This window comes from Gopherus evgoodei, chromosome 22 (genome assembly GCF_007399415.2).
Source record: "Gopherus evgoodei ecotype Sinaloan lineage chromosome 22, rGopEvg1_v1.p, whole genome shotgun sequence".
NCBI classification, from domain to species: Eukaryota; Metazoa; Chordata; order Testudines; family Testudinidae; genus Gopherus; species Gopherus evgoodei.
In genome coordinates, this window is record NC_044343.1 from 10213713 (window position 1) to 10239266 (window position 25554).

The 25554-nt window shown below is 50.2% G+C and overlaps 1 protein-coding gene across 2 annotated transcripts in view; it reads left to right on the forward strand.

Annotated features, from left to right (window-relative positions):
• Positions 1-25554, forward strand: part of LINGO3 (leucine rich repeat and Ig domain containing 3) — a 109543-nt gene that overhangs the window by 35758 nt on the left and 48231 nt on the right. The window lies entirely within an intron of this gene.

Below are 25554 nucleotides of genomic sequence, written 5' to 3' on the forward strand. Positions count from 1 at the left end.
CGACCTCAGAAAAGTCCATTAAACACTGTGCCTCAGTTTCCCCATGTGCCAAAGGGGATCATACTGCTGCCCCACCACAGAGCCCACACCCTCAGCTGGAGCTCTCACCTCCTGCCACACACACACCAACCTTCTGCTCCATCCTTGATCCCCCTCCCATGCTCTGAACCCCTCGGCCCCACCCCGCCACATGAATTTTGTATGTACGCCAATATGGAGATGACGTGTCACACTTGGGTGGGAAAAGTTAGAGAGAACACTGCCCCTGGCTTGAAGTGATTTCCATCAGATACAAGGTTTACAGTTTGGTTCAATGGCTCTCAGCACCCCCACTATACAAATTGTTCCTGGCAGGGGGCAGCAATCCAGGCATGACTGGGTAGGGGGCTGAAAGACCCTTAACATCTGACCATGTGAGGGATGATCTCAAAGAAATATGGGCCCTCTGCTCGGAAACCCACCGATCCTGGATCCTGATTGGAATTTTGCATCTTTTCCTCCAACTATCCAATCCACAGGGTCAGCTCCAGGCACCAGTGCAGGAAGCAGGTGCTTGGGGCGGCCAACGGAAAGAGGCGGCACGTCCGGCTCTTCAGCGGCAATTCAGTGGCGGGTCCCTCAGTCCCTAAACCGGCCGCCAAATTACTGCCAAAGAACGAAGCGGTGGCGGTAGAAGTGCCGATTGTGGCTTCTTTTTTTTTCCATGCCGCTTGGGGCAGCAAAAACGCTGGAGCCAGCCCTGCCAATCCAAAACCCAGGATTCTCTTCCTCTTTTTCTTCTGTCCTACGTGGTGCTTGAATCACACAATGCCTTAATCTGGGTCCTCAAGGTTTATGTCACTTTAATTACTCAGACATCTTGCCTGTGATTTTTATTTCAGTCAAGGGCTCAGATGAGAGGAGGAACTGATTGTCACAGAGTCACCGGGCGATGCTCTGGAATTGCTCCCCACCAAGCCAGTCAGGACTTTGGGAAGCCTCCTCTCCCTTGGAGCAGACTTGTTCAGGGCAAGAAGCTCACATGTCTTCACCTCCTGTTTCTCTCCTTGGAGCATTCAGCATCCTCTGCCCCTCCGTGCGCTTCCCACAGCGAGCCCGCCTCAGTGGGGTCCTGGGGAAGCCACAGGGTCCTGCACCCCCACTTTGCAATCAGACGTGACTCTCAGCCAGCCAGTAAAACAGAGGTTTATTCGATGACAGGAACAGGGTCTAAAACAGAGCTTGTAGGTACAGCGAACCGGACCCCTCGGCCGGGTCCATTCTGGGGGACAGTGAACCAGACCCCCCAGGTCTGCACTTCACTCCTCGTCCCCAGCCAGCTCCAGACTAACAACCCCTCCCAGCCCCTCCTCTCTGCTCAGCTCCTTTCCCGGGCCAGGAGGTCACCTGATCTCTTTGTCTCCAACACCTTCAGCTGGCACCTTTGCAGAGAAGGGGCCCAGGCCATTAGTTGCTAGGAGACAGAGTGCCAGGCATTTAGGTGCACTGGCCCTTTGCTCTGCAGCAATCACATGCCCTTATCCCACCACCTAGATACTTAAGAACTGCATAGGGGACACTGAGGCACCAACACAGCATTCAGAGGAAACATCAAGAACATTCCCAGTTCGTCACACTGATCCTTAGCCATTTTAGAGCCAATTAGCAGTTGCTGGACAGCCCAGAAGTCGGGACCACAGGTTTAGGCGAAGAGGGAATATATTTCAGAGCAGTTCAATGAAACGTGATCGGTAAAGAGCAGCAAATAGGATTCCAGCTGAGCAGCAGGAGCCGAGTAATATTAAGAGCTTTAAGCTTCTGTGGAATTCAGTAATTTAGCAGGCCCTGTGTCAGATATACGCTGGGATGGAGCTGACCACTCTTAAGGGTCAGGAGGGAATTCTTTGCTGGCTTGCCTGTCATTGCTTCTGGGGGTGCGGGTTGGAGTGGTGGTGGCTGAGTTGTATTTTTTTAGTATTTAGAAGCTTTAAAATTGAATAGGCCCATGATGTCCTTCAGGCATTTCAGTCACAAGGGATCCCATGGCAGCTTCTGGGCCAGCAGTGCTATGTGACTGTGATTTACTGATAACAGGAAAGGTGCATGCAGTGTCTGTCTTAAAGGAACAGAGGACTCATCAAACCAGATCAACCCAGTGGCTTATTTAAATCTAGTGTCCTGCCTCCCGCAATGATTAATGCTTTCAAATGACCCACGAGGCCCCTAGCAAATTGTGCAAGGCTGCACGTGGGAGGGAAAATTCCTTCCTGACCAGTTGATGTCCTGAAGCTTGAGGTCTGGTTACTGATACTAACGTGTTTCGCTGTCAATAATATTGCTCTTAAAAGTCCCTAGTCTTTGGGAAACACAGCCCCAGCGTTGGACTCTCTGGCCCCTCTGGGCAGTGCGTACCACAGGCTTTGTGAAGAAGTGTTTCCTTTCATGTGTTGTAAATTTACCAGTCCTAAATTTCACGGCGTGACCTCCTGTGCTCACCCTATGGAGCAGGGTAAAACGCAGGAACTGATTTGCGTTCCGCGTGTATGAGATTTGGATGGAAGAAAACCATTATCGCCTGTCAAGGAGAGCCCGGCTCGTTTGTCCAGACCTCCTTACTGAGCCCGCCCTGTTGCCTGGGGCTACACCCTGCACTGCCATGCAAGAGACAAGAATTGAAGTCACCCTTAAATCCAGTGGGCTCAAGTCTCATCCACACTAAAGCCCCTTTACGCCTCTCGGGTGGTATCAAGGTGTGAGGAAGAGGACTGTCCATGCACGCTGTACTGCAGCTATTCTGTACTTCTCATGGGAGTCATGGGAAGCAGAGAAAAATTAGGGCTGCCCTAAGGCTGCTGTGACTTGGACAGGGGACGGGAAAAGCCTCTGGCTGCATTAGGATACAGAGAAAGCACAGGGGTCTAGAAGACGCTTTCCCCCTCCTTTCCAGTCTGTTCCTGCCCCAAACACAGGACAAGAGGAGCTGAGCACTGGGGCTGGTGTCTGGCTCCCCAGACTTGCAGAGGCCACAAACTCTTTAGGCTGAGATGGAGCTTCCTGGCCAGAGAGTATGAAGCAAGCAAAAATAGAGGGCTCTCCAAGGAGCTGAGAGGAACCTCCGCTCCAGGGTTGCAATAGCTTTAACAGTTCCTCCTCTACAGACAAGTATTTAAATGTCAAATATTATTTCAGCCAGTTGGGGCCCAAAGCACTTGGCTACCTGATTGTTCACACTGAGTCCAGTATTTTGGAATTGCTAGTGAAATGCAGACCCCTCTGGGGTGAAACGCAGCTGTTGGTTAACTGCACACAGCAACAGGAAGTAGACAATATGCTGTCGCCAGCTGAAGGCTCAGCAGGAGCTGAGGGAGTACGGTGTATTATTCAAATCGAAATGTTGTCGCAGAGTGACTGGCCCCTTTAAGGGGGGAAGCAGGAAGGGGGGGCGTCCAAGGCACCTGTGTCTGATTAGCTGCTGCCCAACTGGGCTTAAGGGAAGGCACCCAAGCATTATAAAAGAGGAAGCCGCGGCAGAGGTTGTGATGAAGCTGCAGGAGACTGGGAGGAGGGTTTGAGCCAAGGAGCCAGAGGGCTGAGCTTGGCTACCAAGGGCTGAAGAGCTCTGGATGGGGCAGAAGATCCCAGAGCCCCATAGGATCTTTTGTGTTGTGGGGAATGGGGATGGACTTTATTTGGGGACCCTGAGGACTTTTTTTTTTTTTTTAAACTTTCTCTTATTAAACCAGCCCCGGGCAGGGTTGGTATTAGCCACGAGAGAGACTGTGTGGAGGTTAAAGGAGCCCTGAGAAAAGGGAAAGTGAGGCTGGGTGTCGCAAAGCCCTCCCTTGCAGTGTTACGTTGACCCAGACAATGGATCGAACTCAGGGTTTCCCAAACTTCATTGCACTGTAGCCCCTTCTGACAACAAAAACAACAAAAATTACTACACGACCCCAGGAGGGGGGACTGAAGCCTGAGCCGAGCCCCTGTAATTGAGCCCCACCACCCAGGCTGAAGCCCTCAGGCTTTGGTCCCTCTCAATGGGGCTTGGGCTTGGGCTTGGGTCCTAGGCCTCAGCAATTCTAACGCCAGCACTGGTGACCCCATTAAAATGGGGTCACGACCCCACAGTTTGAGAACCGCTGGTGGTCTAAGCCAACCACCCACCACCGCAGGTTGTGAAAAGTGTCAGTCTTAGAAGTTCAGACTTCATTTTATGTCTCATTTGACAGATCTGATACTGTGTTCTTCATAGAATCATAGTCACGTAGGCTGGAAGGGCCTCAAGAGGTCACCTAGTCCAGCCCTGCACGCTGAGGCAGGATTCAGCCTGCCAGTCCTGAGTCCGTCTGCAAAGCCTGGAACCTCTGTGCTCACCTCTCTGGAGTCGCTTGCAAATGAATCAAACATCCCGAGGCTGCCTGCTTTTCTGCACACCGCGGCGCTTTGTTCCCCATGCCTGTCTGGATCATCATGGAGCTGGGATCCACCCTCTGTGCTGCTCAGAGATGGTCTGGGAAGATGTCCTCAGCTCGCCCCACCTCGGGAACTGAGATGACAAAGTAGTAGTTGCTCAGACTGGGTGCTGGCTGTTGGGGATGAAGGTTTGCGGGGCAACATCAAGCATTATTTCCCCCTATAATGGCATTTCGCTTTCTTCACTGGCTGCTCCCAGGATCATGGGAGAGCAAGAAAACTTGAAATGCAATCGCTGTGGACAGCTCTTAATCCAGGGCTCAAGGCATTTGTTTGATCCTAACTGGAGATGAAATGCACAGAGAACCGAAACAGTCTCTGGACCTCTGATGTTCCACTCTCCCTCCATCCAGGATCATTGTTCTCCAGGAGATTCCAGCCCAGAGGCCACCACCGCTCTCTGCCCTCTAGGCAGGAGTCTGGCAACTTACTTCCAAAGCTATTCACTCCTCTCTCCCAGCCACGTTCTCGGACGATGTCCAGCTCCATGCAGAGTCCAAAAAGCTCCCCCCTCCCCCTTCGCTTTCCCCATCCAATATGGGGCATGCTCAGAGGCAGGTGCACCCTGGCATCTTCAATGAAATGCTCTGTCCAGTAGAGAATTCCCTTTTACAATGATTGTACCTCATCAGATCCAGAACTGGAGTTAGGTCTGAGTGATGTAGTTTAGCTAGGCAGTTTCCTTCAAACATATACACCTCTGCTGAGATGTGTCTGTGTGTGTGTGGTGGGCCCAGAGGGTGGGAAGGGAGCTTTAAAAGTTAAGTTATAGGAACGTCTCTCTCGGTTAAGACCGAGAGCTGCTGGCGGTGTCGTATCCCCAGACCGCGGTGCATCTGGCAGTAGTATATAATGCAGGGCAAATGGATTGGGAAGAAAAATGAAGACAGAAAAATGGGAACAGAAATCAGTAGTTCTTCAAGAAGAGTTTGAAAGCCAGGATCCCACCATCAAGAAAAGCCAAAAATGTAACTATGAAACTATATAGACCGTCAACGGGGACAGGGGTTGTCTTTCTGTTCTGTGTTTATGCAGTGCCTAGCGCAGTAGGGTCCTGAGCCATGACTGGGGCTAGTAACGATCAATAATCTATTCAGACTAGTGTTAAAGATGCCGCACAGGCAGTGCAACAGATATGAGAATTTCCTGTCCTACCCTTGGGAGACCTCACTGAATGAATCTGAAGTTTCTTTGGGGTCCACTGTATTAAATGGATGGCTTGTGTATTACTGTGGGCCAGGATTGTGTGTAACCTCTGGAGAGGGGAGATGTGAGACCCACTGAGCAAGGGCCAGATGAGAATGGCCTTTAGGAACAAAAAATATTAAGTGGTTTTGCTGGGGAGTATCTAGGGGCAGGAGAATCCAAATCCCACCCCCTCCCCTTTTGGCAATGCATAAACCCAGCCTTTTGAAGCTAGTCTGCTGGTCAGCTGTTCCACGAGGCCGAGATCAAAGATCCACCCTGTAGAAAGGAAAGACTTGAACTGCTCCTGGTTGTTATGAACTTGTAACTTCAGGAGAAAACCCAGCTGTGTGTTTTACAGGGATGACACCTGCCAGAGCTGGAGTTGGGGTGACCTCTGGTAAGCTGCTTAGCATGCGTGTAGGTTCCTTTGATTGTTTTTAATGTGTTCTCTGGGCTGCTTTCACCTTAAGGATAACTATGCTTGCTTAGGAAGAGCTGGATGGTACCTTGTAACTATGAGCAAATGCAGAGTTCATAACATCTGGAGAGAAAGCAAAGCTTTTTCAGTGCTCTGGCTTGCTGTGGATCTCACAGCATAGGCAGGGAACTGTGCAGCCTGAAAACCTCAGTCAGGAGAGGGAGAGAGATGCGGGTCTGTACCCAAGAGAGGTGACAGCTTTGGGGTTGGATACTTCTCCTCCCCCCTAGACCTGTGGTTCTCAATCAGAGGCACGCGAACCCCTGGGGGTAGGCAGAGCTCTTCCAGGAGATACAACAACTCTTCTAGAGATTTGCCTAGTTTTACAAAAGGCAACATAAAAAGCACATCAAGCAAACTAGCGAAGTCAGTACAAACTAAAATTTCATCCAGACAATGTGACTTGTTTCTACTGCTCTATACACTGGAATGTAAGTACAATATTTATATTCCAGTTGATGTATTTTATAACTACATGGTAAACATGAGAGAGTCAGCCAGTTCTCAGTAATAGTTGCTGTGATGCTTTTGTATTTTTGTCTGATTTTTCTGTAAGCAAGTTGTTTTTAAGTGAGGTGAAACTTGGGGTACGCAAGATAAATCAGACTCGTAAATGAGGTGCAGCAGTCTGGAAAGGTTGAGAGCCTCTGCTCTAGATATTCCCCAGGAAAACCACTTCACACTTTTTGTTGCAAGAATCCATTCTTGTCTGGCCCATTGTTCGATACAGTCCTTTGAACCCCGCAGGTCTTACATCTGTCACGTCTCTCCCCCTCCCCATCCATTTAATACAATGGACCCCAAAGATGCTTAGTAAGGTCTCCCAAGGATATGGCAGGAAATACCCATACCTGTCACATCTCCCGAAGGGTCCTGGCCCAGCATGCACCGGGCCCAGTCCATAATCCAACACACCTATGGGAAGACATAAGGAGTAATGGACGAGAAGTGCTATCTAATACAGCAGCAAGTGAAACACTGGCCTGGATGGATGAATGATCTAATTTGCTATGGCAAATCCTCTGTACCCAGAATTGACTGTGTGGGAAGCCGCTTCTGCTGAGTTTGCTACAATGCCCTGATCAGAAACATAGCAGGGGTCTTCCCTGGCCGCTGAAAGCACCGCACTTCCTACGCCAGATCTGGGAAAGAACAGCTTGGGCCGAACCTGTCTGTTGAGCAATAGCAGAACCTGTCGGTCTTGGGAGAGGGAGAGATGAGTGTGTTTCAGGCAGGAGGTTGAGCTGCTGTGCATGCCACAGAGCCATGTCATTAATCAGCCTTCTGAAAGGTGGGTAATTACAGCATATGCTTCTCGGCTGTGATTATTAATCATCCTTTTCCTGTATTTCATGTATTGTGCACCAGGCCGCGGAATACTCCCCAGGTGATGTGATGTGCAGGGACCCCTGGGGCCAGAGTATAGGTGCTACAGACCTTTTCACAGCTGTGTCACATTAAGCCTCAGATTTGCAGCCTGACTCCATTTGGGTGAAACACCCCTGGGAAAGGCTTGAGACAAGCAATTGAGCGCTCCCCAGAAAATGGTCCCGGTGGCACCTAACGTCCATGAGCTATAGTTGTGTATCTTCAGCATGGGTGTGGGGCGTGCGGAATCTACGGCATTCCCCATGCAACGCCTCATTCCTATTCCAGTCCCCTTCCTCGCCGACCAAGGTGGGGCATTGCATGCTGGGATCTGTAGTCTCTCCAGGAGTTGTGTTTGTGGAACCCGGTGGGTGGCGTTTGTCCCGCAGGCTACGCTTGGCCACCTTGGAGTCAAGGGCTATTCAAGCCCTGCCACCCATCTCCAGCAGGCTCGGAGAATACTGTGTCGCTTCCAGTGGGCAGGGAGCCACCAGCCAGGCTGCCCTGCCAACGCGTCTCTCCTCTGGCATTGGCATTTGGAGTTCTCAGGCAAGAGTTACTGGATCTCGTAATCTGACCTGCAGTGGGTGGCGGGCTGCTGGGACAAGGGTAACCAGCAAAAGCAGGCTTGTGTCAGTGCTCGGGAGGAGCTGACATCTTCCTTTGCAAGATCTGTGGGCTCCAAGGCAAGGAGGAAGCAAGCCTCAGCACTTGGAGGAGAGAACTGGTACCCATGAAGGCAGGCGAGGGAAACGAAGAAACTAGGTAAGTACATTAGAGAGCAGGTGGAAGGGAGGCAGAAGCTCTCTCTAGAAGCCAGGGATGGGGCGGGACAACAGATTGCCCCAGATAAGAATCTAGCTTTGACTCAAGGGTCACGTTTGCATCTTCAGGCAGTAGGAGCTGATGTCTGGAACTTTGCTGTTATGGCTTCTGCTGTCAACCTGCCTAGGATGAGAGCCCTGGCATTAGGGTGACCAGACAGCAAATGTGAAAAATCGGGACAGATGGGGGGTAATAGGAGCCTCTATAAGAAAAAGACCCAAAAATTGGGACATCTGGTCATCCTACCTGGCATTCACATGTGCCTGATTGTTCTATATGAGGGTTCATTATGGAGACGCTGGTGGTTTCTTTTGTATAAATCTCCTAGCAATGTAGTGGGGTGGATTTTGAAAGAAGAGAGTTAGAGAGATGCCAGAGGACATTCCCCAGGAAGCTAGGATTCCCCATCCACAGTCAGCTCCTCGGCTGGAGGGTGCTACAGAAGGGCACCGTGCTATGGAGATATAACAAGCAGAAGCATTGTAATAGTGCTCAGGCTTTGGGGCTTAAGCGCTGTGAGCCAAATACAGTAAGATGCGTGCGGGTGATAAGGATTGTTGATCCAAGCGACTCTCTGTGGGTGTAATTTACAAATTGAGGGAAGAGGAGGAAGACATAAGTTATACAAACGTCAACTCCTAAACCCGCAGACTGCCCTCTGAATTCATCTATGTCTCCAACACAACACCCAGTGGCCTCCTCCGAGTTGACGGTAGGTGATAGTCAGGGCCACCGCACATCAAGCAAACATGCAGTCAGAGTCGGAAGATGGCACCTGTAAAGGAGATCTGAAGGGTATAACCCTTTGGCCATCCTAGTCTGTTTATCCACAGAACTGTGAGGAGCAGCAGTGAAAAGCAGGTTTCCCCCATCCCATATCCTACAAGTCTGCCTCTGCCCTGCCCCGGAGGGACTGTTTCTTGAAGTCGATGCAAATTTTACTCTGTGTGACCCAGTCCTTGGTTTGCTGCGGGGTTATCAACAATCTCAGGCATGACAGTGTCCCTGGGATACGGACATTAGGATCTGAACTGAGACACCACGTCTCCTTTTGCACAGGCAAGGGTACAATATAGTCGTTATATTTGGGAAGTACAATCCTGGGCCAGATTGACACCAGTGATCTGTGGTCTATGCCCTTACCCGTACTCCTGAGCCAGTCCGTCCCCCAGAACACCGGCTTTAGAGGAATTATACACCTGATCAATATAAACATTCTTGCAAGATACTAGCTAAGCCCCAGAAGTGCTTTGTACCAATGAATGGGCCCTGCGCTTCAGTCTTTATTACATGCAGTGACCTTTTTGCAGTGTTGTAAACTGTGGTCGTATCTAAATGTCTTCTCCCTGGGGAACATCTTTTGCAGGCAGAGATTCAGACATAGTTGGTGTCTATCGAGAAGAAAAGCAGATTGATTACAATCTGTGGCTGGATATGCAGAGTTGCCAGCACCAAGTGCTCAGAATGCCTCACGTCAGGCCCCCAAAATCACGAGTTGGGGTTAAAAATCATGAGATATTTTTTTCCCCAAAAGAAAGGATGGGCTCTTTGTTTGCCTTTTGGGTTTTGCACTTTTAGGGAGTCATGTTTTCAAGCTTTTCTCTGCAATCCTGAGGGCCGGAATTTTTTCCTTTTTAGATGAAAGCCATGTTTCTCACACAATCATGACTCCAGAAGCTGGGGCTTTACAAAAAAATACCAGTGAACACAAGACTCGCGATCAGCTCAGGAGAGCTGGCAACTTTGCAACGTGCAGACATCCAAGTTCTCAGCTGTACTGGACAGAAAGTGTGAAGTCCTGGCTCCATTGAAGTCCGTGGGAGTTTTGCTACTGATTTCATTGGGGTCCAGATGTTGCCCAAAGTGCTATAGAGGCTAAAGAAAACCACAACCAGTATTTTAGACTGGGGGAATCCTTTCATTAAATGCAGAGCAATGTCCATGCAAAGTAAACCACATGAAAGGAGAGGCAAAAGCTGAGCATAAGTCAGCACAGTGTGCTCAGCATCCACCCACCGATCAGCTGTTCAGCAGCACGTAGAAGGCGCTGGGAGGAGGGGGCAGCAGGAGGTGGAGCGAGAGTGGAGCCTTGGGGGAAGGAGCAGCTTGAGGGCCGGGCCTGAGGGGAAGGGGCAGGGCCTCAGGGTGGGGTTGGGGAGGTGAAGCACCCGCCCAGAAAAATGAAAGTCGGCGCCTGTGTAAGCCTGCATAAAGAGGGATATTAGTCTGCATAGCTGGGAGTCAGTGCTGACCTGAGCACGGGGTTGTGTGACAGGAACATTCTTGTGTACTGACTAGAGAGCAACACCATACCATGATCATGTGCTGATTGGGTGAACCTCCCCTTGCCACATCAGAGGAACGATCTCTCCTTCCAGGAAGTCTCTCCTGACACACACGTTTATCGTGGGGGGACGTGTGAAACCTGGTACTTTCTAGAGAGAGACAGACCTCAGTTCTCTGTCCCAGCCCAGCAGCTCTTGGTGAGGGAACAGCCGTGAGAGGGAGCAAAGATGACTTTACTCCACCTTTGGCACTTGACCATATTCTGGAACTGTCCGGGAGTCTATCCAGCTCCTATTGTAAGATAGAGCAGCCTCGAGGCTGCTCTAATTTACAGTCCGCTGCAACAGCCCTCATTGGAGAATACAGAGCACTCAGGTCATAACCTTTCCCTTCCTATGTGATGGGGACTGTGAAATGGCGACATGGAGCCAGCTTTGGCATTAAGCCATCTGAGAGAGCCCCACCATGAGGGCCATCCACCAGTGGCCGTTCACTGCATTTACTGCCCCTTAATGCCTCTGGAGCTGCTTAAAGGGACCATACTGCAGTGCAGAATTGACCTCCTAGACTTTGGAAGAGTCTTGAAATGAGGACAGCAACATGGGGCATTGCAAGTTATTTTGGCAACTCAGCTGCTACTATGTAAGGTTTTCATATTTCTTAAACAATTCCTGTAAATAAGCCGCAGGAATGCTTAGGGGCCATTTCTCCTGTGACCTGACATGAGAGCATATTTTCATACCGTCAGCCTGAATTTCAGGCTGTCCTCGCTCTTTGTATAACTCACCAGTAAAATCTACTTTGACTTAAGCCATTTGAATCAGGTCATGATCCTGTTAGTTGGGGCAGGTACGTACTGCGTGCTGCATACCAGTTGACGATCAAGAACAGAATTATTCAGAGTTCCCAAAGCGCTGATGGTGCGCTGCGAGATTTGTGGTGGAGAAATTAGGGCAGAAAGGGTGGGCTTTTAATCAGCAGTTTGCGTGATGCTCTTTTGAGGTAGAAACCCCCATTTGGGATATTACTTTCATCTTTTTAAACTGGATTGGCTGCTTATGTGTGAACTAAGGTAATTGTTCTGAGCAAGAGAATTCTGTGTAAAGACCAGCTGAAGGTATTTAAGAAAACCTATTAGAGAGGTCAGTTTGAGCTCTTTAGAAGCCTTCTCTGCTAACAATGGGATAAGACTGCAGCAGAGAGTGCCAACGAAAAGGCAGGCAAATGCTGAGTGGGGGAAAGTTTCATATTAATTATAGGAGGAGAGAAAATAGAGACCATCTGTTAGGGTTCCCTGCCCGCTCTGAACTCTGGGGTACAGATCTGAGGACCCGCATGAAAGACCCCCTAAGCTTATATTCCACAAGCTTCCATTTGAAAACTTCCCCAAGACACAAATTCCTTTCCTTGTCCTTGCCACCACCAAGTGATTTAAACAAATCTTCAGGGAGGGGCCACTTGGAGCTCTATCCCCCCAAGCCTCTTCACCCCCTTACCTGGTGGGGCTTGAGAATAATATACCAACCAATAGGTTAACAAAGTGAGCACAGACCAAATCCCTGGTTTTTAGAACGCTAAAAATTAATCAGGTTCTTAAAAGAGGAATTTTATTTAAAAAAAAAAAGTAAAAGAATCACACCTGCAAAATTAGGATGGAAGATAACTTTATAGGGTAAATAAAAAGATTTAAAACACAGAGAATTCCCCTCTGACTCTGCTTCCCAGTTACAAAACAGGAATAAAATTACCTCTTAGCATAGGGGAAATTCACAAGCTAAAACAAAAGATAATCTAACACATTTCCTTGCTATTACTTACAATTTCTGTAATTTTAGATGTATCGTTTCAGGATCTTGTTAGGAGCTGGTTTACCTGTTTGGTCTCTCTCTTTGTCCCAAAAGGGAACCAACAAAGAGAGCACAAACAAAACCTTCCCTTACACCCCAGATTTGAAAGTATCTTCTTTCCTCCTTGGTCCTTCTGGTCAGGTGCCAACTAGGTTAATCAGTTCAGATAACCCCTTGCAGGTAAGGGGATTCTGTATCTCTGGTCAGGAGGGATTTTGTATTATTGCATACATAAGGGTTGTTACCCTTCTCTTTATATTTATAACACCATCCAAAAACTGCAGCTGAGCCTCTGTAGGACTTAGTGAAGATGCTACCTAGGCTTGTGGTGTAGACCAGGGCTCAACCTTACGGTGAACTGGCCATGGCAAAGCGGGGTTTTTAAGAGCGCTGGAGAGGGTGTTCTGAAGGCAAATCAGGGCATCTTCTATGCAGCATGGACAGCACTCCTGTTTATAAATGATGACTAGGAGCATGCTAGTCACAACAAAGGATTCCATTACCAGACATTATTGTACGCTACCCTCCCTCAGCTTCTCAGAGGAAGTTACTTCTCGGAGCGTTTTTATGGCCGATGTAAGGGAGGAGAAGAAATTATTTGGAGTCATCGCTAGGTGAGAGTTGACTTGTGCACTGGGTCGGAGGGGAAAGGTGGAGAAGAGGTTTTTAAGCTCAGGCTTGGCAAAGCCCTGGCTGAGATGATTTAGTTGGGATTGGTCCTGCTTTGAGCAGGGGGTTGGACTAGATACCTCCTGAGGTCCCTTCCAACCCTGAGATTCTATGATTCTAAGCTGGGGTGCCAGATGAAGTCTGTGGAAGCCAAATTGGAAAGAGTGTGTGCCTTCAACTCCACAGGAGCCTTGCTTCAAAGGAATCATGCAGCCAGAGGCTGCAGCCAGACATGAGGCAGAAGATGGAAGAACAAAGCATCTAGGGAGGTTTTAAAAGCTGTAGGAAAAGTTGAATCAAAACTGGTACAGAGTCGTCTTACCTTGCGACCCGAGTGCTGTCCTTCCGCAATTATGCCGTGTGTTTCTATAGTGATTTCCATCTAAGAATCTCACAGGCCTCCACAAACATGTATTGGATCTGGCCGCACAACATCCTGAGAGCTGAGGAAATTGACAGTGGGACTTGCCCAGGATCACAGAAGGAATCTGTGACAGAGTCAGGAGGAGAACCCAGGAGTCCTGACTCCCAATCCCGTGCCTGGAAATGAGCAAAATACCTGTAAGAAAGAGGATGTGAGTAACCTGGATGGAATCCACAGGGAGGAACTGGGGCCTGGATGAAGCAAAGAGGGTGGTTCACTGCCTCCCAAGTAACAGGATAAAGTATGTAACAGAAGGGAAACAAACGATTCTAGATGGAATTCCCCAGCGCTGTTTAATGATAGTCTGTGGACCCACAACCCAAGCGGAGGAAGATTTGAGAGGGTCCTGGAAGAAAACTGAAGAGGAGCTGACACAGATAATCTTCTCTGCGACCTTCCCAGTACTAAGCCTCAGGCTGTTTTTAGCCCAGGGAAAAGAAAACCTTTTATCTAACTCCAGTAATCTGTGTGCATAACGTGAGATGGAAAATGGAGTTTGTTATTAGTGGACTTAAGTCCCTGGCCAATGCTGCCAACTCTGCTGCTTTTCCCCACAGACTTCTGCTTTTTGGCCTTTTCTGCTGCAACACCCAATCAATCAACAGCTTCCGATGCTGGGCGTGGTGCAGGAAGATTTCATATTAAACCAGAGAATGATTTGTGTGTGTGTGTGTGAAGAAAGCACCCTGGGGCTTAAAAGTTCCTGTCTATTTCCCTGATTTACCTCCTCATTTAGATTCTTCAGATTCAGATTTCCCCAGACTTTCACCCGAGACATTATTCTCAGGCATTATTCTCTTCTGCTGGTTTGTGCATGCATTTATGCAAATGTATGCGCATTTTCAATGTATGGCATTTGTGTTTGTGGCTGTTGGTAGATATGCTGTACACAAAGGAAAAAGAAACAAGCATGAAGAAACAGAAGCGCTGTCAAATGCCGGCAGCTCTGCTCTCGTGGCTATTAGTGAAACTCATTGGGATGTTAGTGGTACGTGGAATGTCAGTACAGTCACTATAAGCTACCTAAGGGGAGAGAGAAAGGAAAGTACATCAAAAGAATGTACAGGGCCAGGGATGGAGGGTTTAAATATAAGCTCTTTGGGTCAGGAGCTCTCTTTGTTCTATGTTTGTACAGCACCTAGCACAACAGGGGCTTGTCCCTGACTGAGTCTCCTGGATGCTACAATAATAATACACAGAGTGAGGTGATGCAGCTCTCTGCTTTAAAAGGATACAAAGAGGAATGATGCTGAGGAACCTGCCGCAGCACCCAGCAAAAATTCCTCCAGAGTGCCAGCCATGGAGGGATCTAACTACCCCAACCGCTCCTGGGGAACAGCTCTCGTGTGAAGGAGATTCTTGTCCCCAGGAATCAGACAGTCACAGACAGTGCTGAAGAGATTTGTTCCCAGCACCGGGAAGACGGACAAAAGAGCTTCAAAAGTATGGTGCTGCAGTGAGCAATTATCTACCTTTTTCTTATCATTTCATTTGCATTTCTCTTGTACTTACAGGGACAAACATTGTTCCAGAGAGAGAGAACAGTGACCATGAACAGGAGCAGAATATAGGCATAAAACTATTTTGATGGCATCAATGATCTATGACTGCCTAAGGCGAAGGGGTGGGGTGGGAGTGAGTGGTCACAGATAGCCGGAAACCTGAGGGGCTGGGTACTGTTCTTTCTTACCGAGAGGCTGAGTCACTAGGCGGACATCTGACCATATAAGTCTATCAAGTGTTTATAGCTGCCACTGTCCTTGGGCCTCTGGTATTTCTGCTTGTTAGTTACGTGGGTTTCTGTCTCAGCTGCTAACTGAATTTTTAACTCCTTGCCTAGCAATAGCATCAGGAAAGAGGTTCCTAAACGATATTAAAAAATCAAACCTTTCCAGTCAAAAACTGTGAGGCTCCAGCTCGAGCTGTAGCCACTGGGGCTCGACTTCTCTCCAACAGGGCAGGACTCCTTGAGGATGCAAAGAATAAAAAGGGAGCTTAGAACTAGTGCTCACGAGCTCTTTGAATCCAGCGGGGGGGCGGAAGGGCTCACAGAAGAAGCCGTGTGGGGAAAATACCTACAAAGTAATTGCAGAGTAGATGGGACACAGCGTTCAGTGCTGGGAACCAGGTTGTCAGAGAGATGAACGGGAGGTAATTTGAAGGAAGAGGCAGTGCAAACTGTCAGGGGACTAGAAGAAATAAATAGTGCTGCAAGAATAAGAGAGTCCCTTTGTTTCCAGCCAGGCTAGGCACAGACTGAAAAGTGGGGAGGAAGTGAGAATATCTCACAAATATTAAGAGGACATAAACTCTAAGGAGAAAGAGATCTGGATAGTACAAAGGATCTAGCTAGGATGGGCTGCTGATGAGGGCCATGTATGTACCTACATAAGCACCGTTAGGACGTGACGGGGTGTCCACCCCACACTGGCAAGGAAGGGGTTAAAAGTAGCCTAAGGAGGCTGCGCAGAGAGCAGCCAATCCGAGAGAGGCTGTGAGGAGCAGCCAGTCAGGACCCAGCTGGCCCATATATAAAGAGCTGCAGGGGCAGAGGCAGTCAGTTGCTGCTGGGATTTGCAGGCTTGAGGTCCTGAGAAGAGAGCAAAGAAGGTGCTGTTCCTGCTGGGAAGTGGCCCAACACTGGGGAGAAGCTAAGGAGAGGCAGCAGGAGGCTGCTGGCTACAGGTCCCTAGGCCAGGACCCAGATTAGGAAGGATCCCCATCCCAGTCCCCACCCCCACCACTGGGGAAATGGCTAGACTTTAAAACCGAGAGACCCTTCCCAAAAGGGGAAACCACGGTTGTGACCTAGCTGGACAGTGAGTCACAAAGAGGAGCCTGCGGTTCCTGGAACAGGAGCGGGGCTGCAGACCAGAGAGAGAGAGAGACAATGACATCATGCAAACCGCAGGAAGGCGTGTAGCACCAGCAGAGCTAATCTCTAGAGGGCCAGGGGGAGGCGCCATCCAGCAGTGAGTGGTGTACCCCATCACATTAGGGTTAAGATAAAGGAAAGGTTAGATGGTCTATCAGCAAAAACTTCCCCATCCAAACACTGTCCATCTCAGAGACAGGCACTGTCTCCCATTGGAACCCTGTTGCTTGGGACCCTTCAAGACTGGATATTCTACTAGAATATGCCCAGTAGGGACCAAGCCAGAATTGGCAGGGGGGTGGCCCGGGTGAGCTATTGCAGTAGAACTCTTCCCTCTGGATCACCTGGGATTCTGCGAGCTGGGGGCATTTCCTTGATTTACGGGTCTAATATCCCTCCGATGGCTTCAGGCTTCGACCAAGAGGTGCAGAGAGGTCCATCCATAGTGTGGTGGGAGAGGGTCGGCACACACAGCATGCACTAAATAGGACTCGATGGAGCTGGCTGTCAGTAGATACATGCTGAGTAACTGACGAGGGCCACACATCTGTATCAGCATTAGTGAGAAGTGTAGTATTGCTGTATCACCTAGGAACCCAGTTCTGAGCCAGGACAAACAGCCAGGCCCTGCCCCCAGAGAGCCACTGGGACAGTGGGTCCTTCTGGGGGTTACACCCCAGCCAGCGGCAGCTGTTTTTCCCTCTCTGCCTCTGCATTCAGTTTTCCCTTTGGCATCCCACTGGCTTGAGCCCATTCCGATGTTACAGGCAGAAGTGGAGTCTGGAAATGAAATGACCAAGGTGTGCAGAGAGTGGCAGAGACAGTAGAGTTGTTTTCTAGCCAGAGACTCTGATGGGATTAGGAATAATTCTCCATTAGACTTTCGGGGTGGGGGTTTCCACCCCCTTCCCCCGGGCTCCCTTCATCTCCCTGCTTCTGTTAGATTATCCCCACGCTTGGATTTCTAAGTGCCTGATCAGAGTAGTCTTGTCAGTGTGTAGCACACAAGGCAATCACTGGCCTTCCTTGACCCTCCTTGTTTCTCCGCTCCGATTTAATCTCTTCTCCGGCTCTGCAGCAATGATGATAGTGTCTCCGCTGCTCTAATCAGGCTGAGAAATGTGCCCTACTCAAAGCCTTGCACAGTGAAGCTGGGGAGCTGCCTAGAAGTCAGAGAAAAGGATTGGGCCTCCGGCACCCTGGGTCCTGTTTGTAGCTCTCTGTCACCGGCTTTGTCTACTTGGGAAAGGGAGGTGCCTTTAGCAACCGTTCGCTAACACGTGTTAGCAGTTTGTTAAACGCTACGTAGAACCTATCTTAGAGAAAGGGTGCGTCTACACTGGAGCTGGAGGTGTAAGCTCCGGCGCAGAAGGCTTAGTCACGCTAACTCTGATACAGCTGGGGCACTAAAAATAACACTGTCGCTACAGAGTCCTGCGTGGTTGGGGGCAGGGGCGGCTCCAGGCACGAGCGCTCCAAGCGCGTGCCTGAGGCGGCAAGCCACGGGGGCGCTCTGCCGGTCGCCGATAGGGCGGCAGGCAGGGTGCCTTCGGCGGCTTGCCTGCGGAGGGTCCGCTGGTCCCGCGGCTTCAGTGGACCTCCTGCAGGCACGCCTGTGGAAGGTCCGCCGAAGCCGCGGGACCAGTGGACCCTCCATGCGTGGGGCGGCAAAATGTCTAGAGCCGCCCCTGGTTGGGGGAGCTGGGCACTCAAGTACAATCCCGTCTGAGACCCTTTCTTAGGGCAGCTGGGCCCTCCCACTGCTCACACCCCTGCAGCTACACTGCTATTTTCAGCGTGCTAGCTCGGAGCTGGGAATGACCCCGCCCACTCCGGTGTAGACACAGCTGTTAAGGTGTGATTGCGGCATGCTGTAGACATGTAGACGCGGACACATCTGGGTATGGAAATCGTATGGGAGGCCATGAATGCTCAAAAAATTGGGTGTTGGGGTGAGGGCTCTGGCTGGGGGTTGCGGGCTCTCGGGTGAGGTTTGGGGTGCAGGAGGAGACTGGGGGGGAGCAGAGGGGTTTGGAGTATGGAAGGGGGCTCTGGGCTGAGGATGCGGGTTCCAAAGTGGGGCCAGAAATGAGGGGTTCAGGGTGGGGGAGGGGGCTATGGTCTGGGGTTTGAGGTGTAAAAAAGGGGGCTCCAGGCTGGGACTGAGGGGTTGGGATGAGGGCTCTGGCTGGGGGTGCGGGCTCTGAGGTGGGGCTGGGGCTGAGGGGTTTGGGGTGTAGAAGGGTGCTCCAGGCTTGGACCAAGGGGTTCAACGAGCAGGAGGGGGATCAGAGCTGGGGCAGGGGGTTGGGGTGCAGGAGGGGGTCGGGGTTGCAGGCTCTGGGTGGCTCTGCAGACTTTCTCTGCCAGGCTGTTGCTACTGTTGCAATTTTTTTGTTAGTTTATCACCAGTGGCTGTCAGCCTTGACCTGTTCGTTTTTCGCTGTCACAGTCGGTTTTTGAGATAGCAGGTTTGCAGGCTCTGGGCGGCACTTACCTCGGGCAGCTCCTGGAAACAGCAGCATGTCCCCTCTCCAGCTCCTACGCAGAGGTGCAGTCAGGTGGTTCTGCGTGCTGCCCCATCTACAGGCACTGCCCCTGCAGCTCCTATTGGCCGTGGTTTCTGGCCAATGGGAGCTGCAGAGCCAGCGCTTGGGGTGGTGGCAGCGTGTGGAGCCCCCGGTTGCCTCTACGTGTAGGAGCCAGAAGGGAGACATGCCACTGCTTCTGGGACCTGCGTGGGCCCCCGACCCCACTCCCCGGCAAAAACTCAAGGGCCCTATTAAAAGGTCCAACAGGCCGGACGCGGCCCACAGGCCCTAATTTGCCCACCCCAGGTGTACACATACCCTGAGCTGACTTTGATCTAGTTAATGTGAGTATCAACAGCAGTGAAGCTGCAGCAGGATGGGCTTCAGTGTGGGCTCAGTGGCCTGAAATAAGTAGCCAGGGTCCCAGGCGGCTTGTAAACAGCCTGCGCTGAAGTCCGTCCTGCCACAGCTTCACTGCTATTGGTTCTTGCCCTGGCTAGATCAAAGCTAGCTCAGGTATGCCTACACCACGCTGCAGTCACCCGGCGATGGCAGTGTAGATGTTCCCACCAACTGCAGGGAGGGTTTGGAATCTTCAGTCATGTAAAGAGCTTTGAGATCTTTCTGTGGAGAGCCCAGGCGACGGCCAAGTGGAGCTGTATCTTGTGCTGCTCAGAACAATCACCTTGTCTGACCCTTGTCTGTTAAACCAATCAATTCTGCGGTTTAGAGCCGTGGTTCTAGGTGGCCCATCGCTGGATGTGTGTCGTACACACAGCGGCTAGTTCTTGATATTAATATTATCGCTTAGGCCTTGGCCATCATAGGAAAAAAGATATGTTCTTATCTCACGCCAGTGAACACGTGGTAATCGCTGTCGGGTAAAGTCCTGGTGAAGACAAGGCGGTCTGTAGCTTCCCCCCCCCCCCCGCCCCGAGTTAGCAGATTAAGGTAAGCACTAGAGGGGAGCTAAGAGTTTCACCTCGACGTGCTCACACATGTCAAAACTACAACCTGCCTTAACCTCGCTAGGCCTTTACCTGGCGTCTGTTCATGGGAGGTAAGGACCTGCCTTTTTCTCTAGTGAAGACACACGCTTGGCGCCTGGCCACCGGACTGAAGCTACTCCCTCGTGTGGCTAGAAGCATCTGACGCCCACCCTGCACCGCTGGAAACAGCCTCACAAGGGCCAAGGCAGACAGAAACAAGCTTTAAAGCCCTAAAGTGGTCTTTGGAACATGCAGGAGCGGCTCGCCTGTCTCCTTGTTTGAATATAGCTATTTATCTTAACTGGATCCCTTTTGAAGTCAAGCTTCCCAGCTCTCTAGGCTGCAATGCAACAGAAAACTGCTGGCCACAGTGAGGACTAAATACCCCTGCCCTCCTGGCCTGCTCCTTTTCCCAGGCTGGGACTTCTGCCCGCTCTGTTACCCTCAGCGGCTCCAGGTGGCATGGAGCCTGCCACGTCCCTCCCTTTGCTGTTCAGAGGATCCATTCTTGCCGCAGCCTATTTTTAATTCCTCTTGTTTTTCCAGCTGCTGCTTTTCATAATTAAAAAGATACACAAAGAAGGCAGGAGCTTGGTTTATTTTCTGCCCGGCCTGTGAATAGGAAGGATAAAGCCTCACTAATGATGACGGCTTCATTTCAGGTGACAGCTCGTGTGCTCTAATGCCCAGCTTTACTGGGGGCTGCCTGCCTCATCCTTCTCCCAGCTGCAAAGCTGCACAGTGCCTCTTGAACCAGAAGATGATTAACAATCTTTCCATATATGCGTGATTCTCTTCTACCTGCCGGGCCTTAGAATTCACTTGCAGCTCGGAGCAAATGTAGCATTTCAAACAGGGCAAGGGGCCCCCATCAGTGCTTCGGGGCAGCTCTGGTCTGCTTGCACGGTGCATGGGGAAACTATCCCAGGTCCCCTCTTGGGGGCGGTGCCCTGTAGGTGGCCAGCTAGCACACCCAGCTCCTGTGCCTCCGTCCGCTGCAGGGTTATACTGGGTGCAGGGAGGAGTGGCTGTGGTGTCGCTAACTGCTGCTAGTGTGTGGTCCCTGGGGGGGCAGCCACAAGCGTGCAGGTCACACCCAGAGTGTCTGTATAACTGCAGCCCCAGTCCAGCAACTCTGGCCCAAGCAGCCTGCCAGCGACACCTGTCACACTCCCGGGTCTCTACCAGCCTTGCTTATCACCGGCAAGGTGACCCCCGCACCCTTCCAGTCCTGACTTTCCCCACGACCATGTGCTCTGCGATGTTCAGTGCTCTCCTGGACACTTCGGAGAAATTAGTAAAGTTGGTTTGTTCTCGTAAAGAGACAAAAGCACATCACAGCAGAGTAACTTAACAGGGGTGAATGCACCCTTCGCTGCAAACACAGCACTGACTTGGTTCACAGTAAAAATAAAGCAAATGTATTAACTACATGACACAGGTTAAGTGATGCCAGGTCAGAGGAATAAAGTTAGAAAGGGCTACAAGCAAATCAGAATGAAAACCCACATCTAAAAGTCTAAAAATCTGGCAAGGTACAGCTTGTGTTCAAGATGGCTTCTCTCGGGGTCAGATTTAGGGGCATGTGACCCAGGCAACCACCTGGGCTGCCCGGTTTGGGGGCCACTGGGCTCAGGGTGCTGTTTTTTGTTGTTAGCAACAAAAGTTTCTGTAAGTTTAGAGGAAACAGGTTTTTTTATTTGCCTATACATGCCATGAAGAAATACAGATTTACAGAACCTAGTGTACAAATGTATCATATATGACCGGGATAAATCATGCATGCAAATCATGCATCAAAGTCATGAAATGGTTTACAAATGCAATTAAAAATAAGGTATTCAAAAATTTAACAAATGGAAGTGGGACCACCAAGGTTGTGGTGGGCGCCCAGTGGGGGGGGCAGCTAGCTAGACCCCTCCATTTAAAATGCTTTGTTGGTGTTGGGATGTGCCCTTCCCCCATGCAATGTGCACTCACTGATGTCTTTTGCTAGTTGCATTACTGTCGCCAGGACATCTTTGGCCAGTGAGGTTTGTGGTATCTGCCCCCACCCCGCGAACCTTCCCTGTGCATTTCACCCATTGTCTCCCAGCCCCCCGGCAGTTGCAGTGAGACACGTTGCATTATTGAGCACGGACAGCTTGTGTGCTGCATGCCATCAAAGTAGTAGTGCCCCTAATGCTTTGCACGTAGAGGCTGGCCCCACTGGCTGCTGAGATATCCCCATCGGTCTGGGGAGCCCTGCATAGGCGCCTCTCTAATGCTGTGGAAGCTCTTGCGTGCCTCCCTCCCTGGCTTTGCTAATCCCATTCACTTTACAGAAATTGACTCACTCTCCTGACCTGGAATTCATTCACATTTCATATTAATATCTCAGTGTGATAAAGCCTCCTGACAGACCATCTGTTCTACCCCAGCTCGCCTGATCGGTTTAGGATTCTCCATCCATCTCTCAAACCTGTCAATAATATCCCCTCCAGCTGTGTGAAATTCCTATGAGTTGGTCGAGAGACAACAGAACCTCTGGCCTCTGGTAAACCAGTGGGCTGGGCATATGGATTCAACCAGTCGGCAACCTTTCTCGTGGCACAGAGACTAGGAAAAGGGCAAGAGACTTGAAAGGAGGGCTGGGTAGGAATAAAGAAGATCGTAACTGCGTGGAGGACTGTTTGGGAATCAGTGAGAGAAACGACTGTATCCAGAGAGAAATTCACTCCACATTGTTACCCAACAGTGGTAATAGCCATCCTCTGTTAACCTCCCTGGTTCCCCAGTAAGAGAATAGGAGGGGGCATCATTCACAGGCGGTGGAGTGTCAAGTTGTTCTGAGGTGCGCCTGATTTGATGGAATCAACCCACTCTTGGCAAACACCTTCCTAAGCTAGTTTGGGTTTAGTCAGTGCGTCAAAACCCCAGCTCCAAACACCCCTAAACATCAGAGCCAAACTCTGGAAACTTGCCGCCATTTCTTTAATGGACCAAACCTCCCCCTTGGCTCCTCAGCTCTGAATGAGTTTGGAACCAGCGACAGATGCGAGCCTGGATCCGTGTAACCCCAGGATGGGCTGGTGTATGGGCAGCAGTGTGATGCCAGGCGCAGCAGGAGGGAGTGACGTTTGGTTTGCAGAGTGCTGATGCAGTGAAAGGCTGGAGCGGGATGGGAGAGGCAACACCTATGAGCCACTGTGATACAGATCCACAAAGGTTCGCAACAACAACCCAAATCCTAAATAGCTTTGAGGATCTGGGCCTGTCTGACTTCGAGATTTGAGAAACAACCCACAGGCCAGCTGATTAAAACTGCCTTTGCACAGTTAAGGAGGCCTGTTCCCAGCATATTCAGGCATTTCCCTTCTCCCTGTTTCTTTAATTTGCGGAGGTGGGCGATTACCCCAAAGTCTGTTGTCCTGCCCCCTCGTCCTTCCCACCCCCTTCCCAGAGATTCCACAGCGATTTTTCAGTCTGCCTCTTGCAGCTCTAACTGGGAGGGTTTACTGGCACAGCCAAACTGGAAAAGCTCTACCCCTCTCATCACCAAACATCCGCTTCCCCAAGGCAGTTGTCCAACCAGTCCATATGGCAGACCTAGTCCTGCTGTCTACTTCTGGGCAGGTTTTAGGTACTTCTGACCGTTCTCTTCCAGTGTATCGTAGAATCGTAGAAGTGTCAGGCTGAAAGGGACCATGAGGTCATCTACTCCATCCCCCCTGTGCTGAGCCAAGACCAAGTAAATTTAGACCATCCCTGACAGATGTTTGTCCAACCTGTTCTTCAAAACTCCTATGACGGGGATTCCACAACCTCCCTTGGTAGCCTAGTCCAGAGCTTAACTACCCTGAGAGTTAGAAAGTTCTTCCTAATATCTACCCTATATCTCTCTTGCTGCAGATTAAGCCCTTTACTTCTTGACCTACCCTCAGTGGACATGGGGAACAATTGATCACCGTCCTCTCTATAACAGCCCTTAACAGATTTGAAGACTGTTATTGGGTCCCCCCTTGGTCTTCTCTTCTCAGGATTAAACATGCCCAGTGTTTGTAACCTTGTCTCAGGATCATACCCAATGAGAAGGCAGATGAGGATAATTTTGTTAAAAGTGTCTTGCACAGATATATAGCACCTTTCAGCAGAGGATCTCAAAGTACTTTTATAAGCGTGTCATTATCCTCCATTTTATACGGGGAAAACTAAGACACAGAGAGGTGAAGTACAACGTCCAAGATCACCCACCACGTAAGTGACAGAGTCAAGAACAGAAACTAGGTCTTCTGAACTGCTCACTCTAACCATTGGACAACGCTGCCTCCCCAAGACAGCACAGGTCATTCCTACCACACCAATGACCCCCAAAGATCTGGCCCCATCAATTCTAGGGCCTTGTTAAAACCTCTTTTCATTCCAAGTATCTCATTAAAGGCCCAGAGGGAAAGAGTTACAGTATTTCTAGACAAATTCACCTTTGTCTGTTGACTGGAGGCGTTTTCCACCCAGCACTCAGCTGGTTGCAGCACAAGTGACGCGTTTTTGGCGTTACCTGAGGTCACAGGGCCTAGGTTGTGTTTTAGCTTTGACTTGACCCTCAGCCCTTATAGGATCTTCTCCAGCCGGCATCGGGCATGAGGCGTCAGCGTTAGGCCTTCTGGGTGGTTGGTTGTTCATAGGAATTGCTTTGTCTCGACCTCTAGTGGAAATATAAACATTTGGGGTGGGATTCAGAAAGGTATTTAGGTGCCCATGGGAGTTAGCAGCTACTTACTTTTGTGAATCCCACCCCGGGTCTCTAAATACTAGAGCTGAAGAAGTGTGTGGTGACGAGAGACTCTCAAATTCTGGAACAAAGCTCTCTCACCAAGGCCACGTCTAGACCAGGAAAAGAGGCCATGTAACCAACACCTTCCCAACACTAGTGTAGATGGGGGATTGACCTCTTTAAAAATGTCTTAGCTGATTGCAGGCTCCTCAGAGGGGCTCAGCTCCCCGTACTTTTAACAGAGCAGAGCCCATTTGCAAAAGGGACAAAACTTTCCCAAGATGGGGCCTGGGACAGGCTCCCGTCCCACCTCCAGCTGCAAAAGGGAGCTGGGGACTTGGCATGTTCAGCAGCATCACAGGTGCTCTGGCTGGTTGCCTTTGCTGCCACTAGAATTTAATTTTCTTTCTTTCTTTGAGAAAACAGGGCCGGGTATCAGAAGAAGGCCCTGATTCCCCTCTGACAGACACGGTCTATGGGAGTGAGGCTCCCTGCCACTTTGTGATGGACGTTCCGTCACCTCTACATCCTGACTGCAGCCATTCTCCATCAGCTGTGGTCCTCAGATCGCTGATCTATGGGGATCCGCAGGCACCAGACTCCAGCATTGCTCCCAGTCTGTTCTGGGATGATGGTCATGACAGTGACCCAGCCCAGCAAAATATACAGGTCTCTTGCATGACTGATGCAAGCTTCAGCTGTCCAAGATTTACAGTAACAATCAGGCCTGATTAAGGAGACCCTTGTATATTCCATACATGCTGCACTTAACGGGAGCTATGAAAAGGAATGAGCATCGGATACTGGAGCCCCACCAGGAGGCACAAGCAGAGGAAAGAGGGATGGATGGATGGAAACATCAGTCTTTT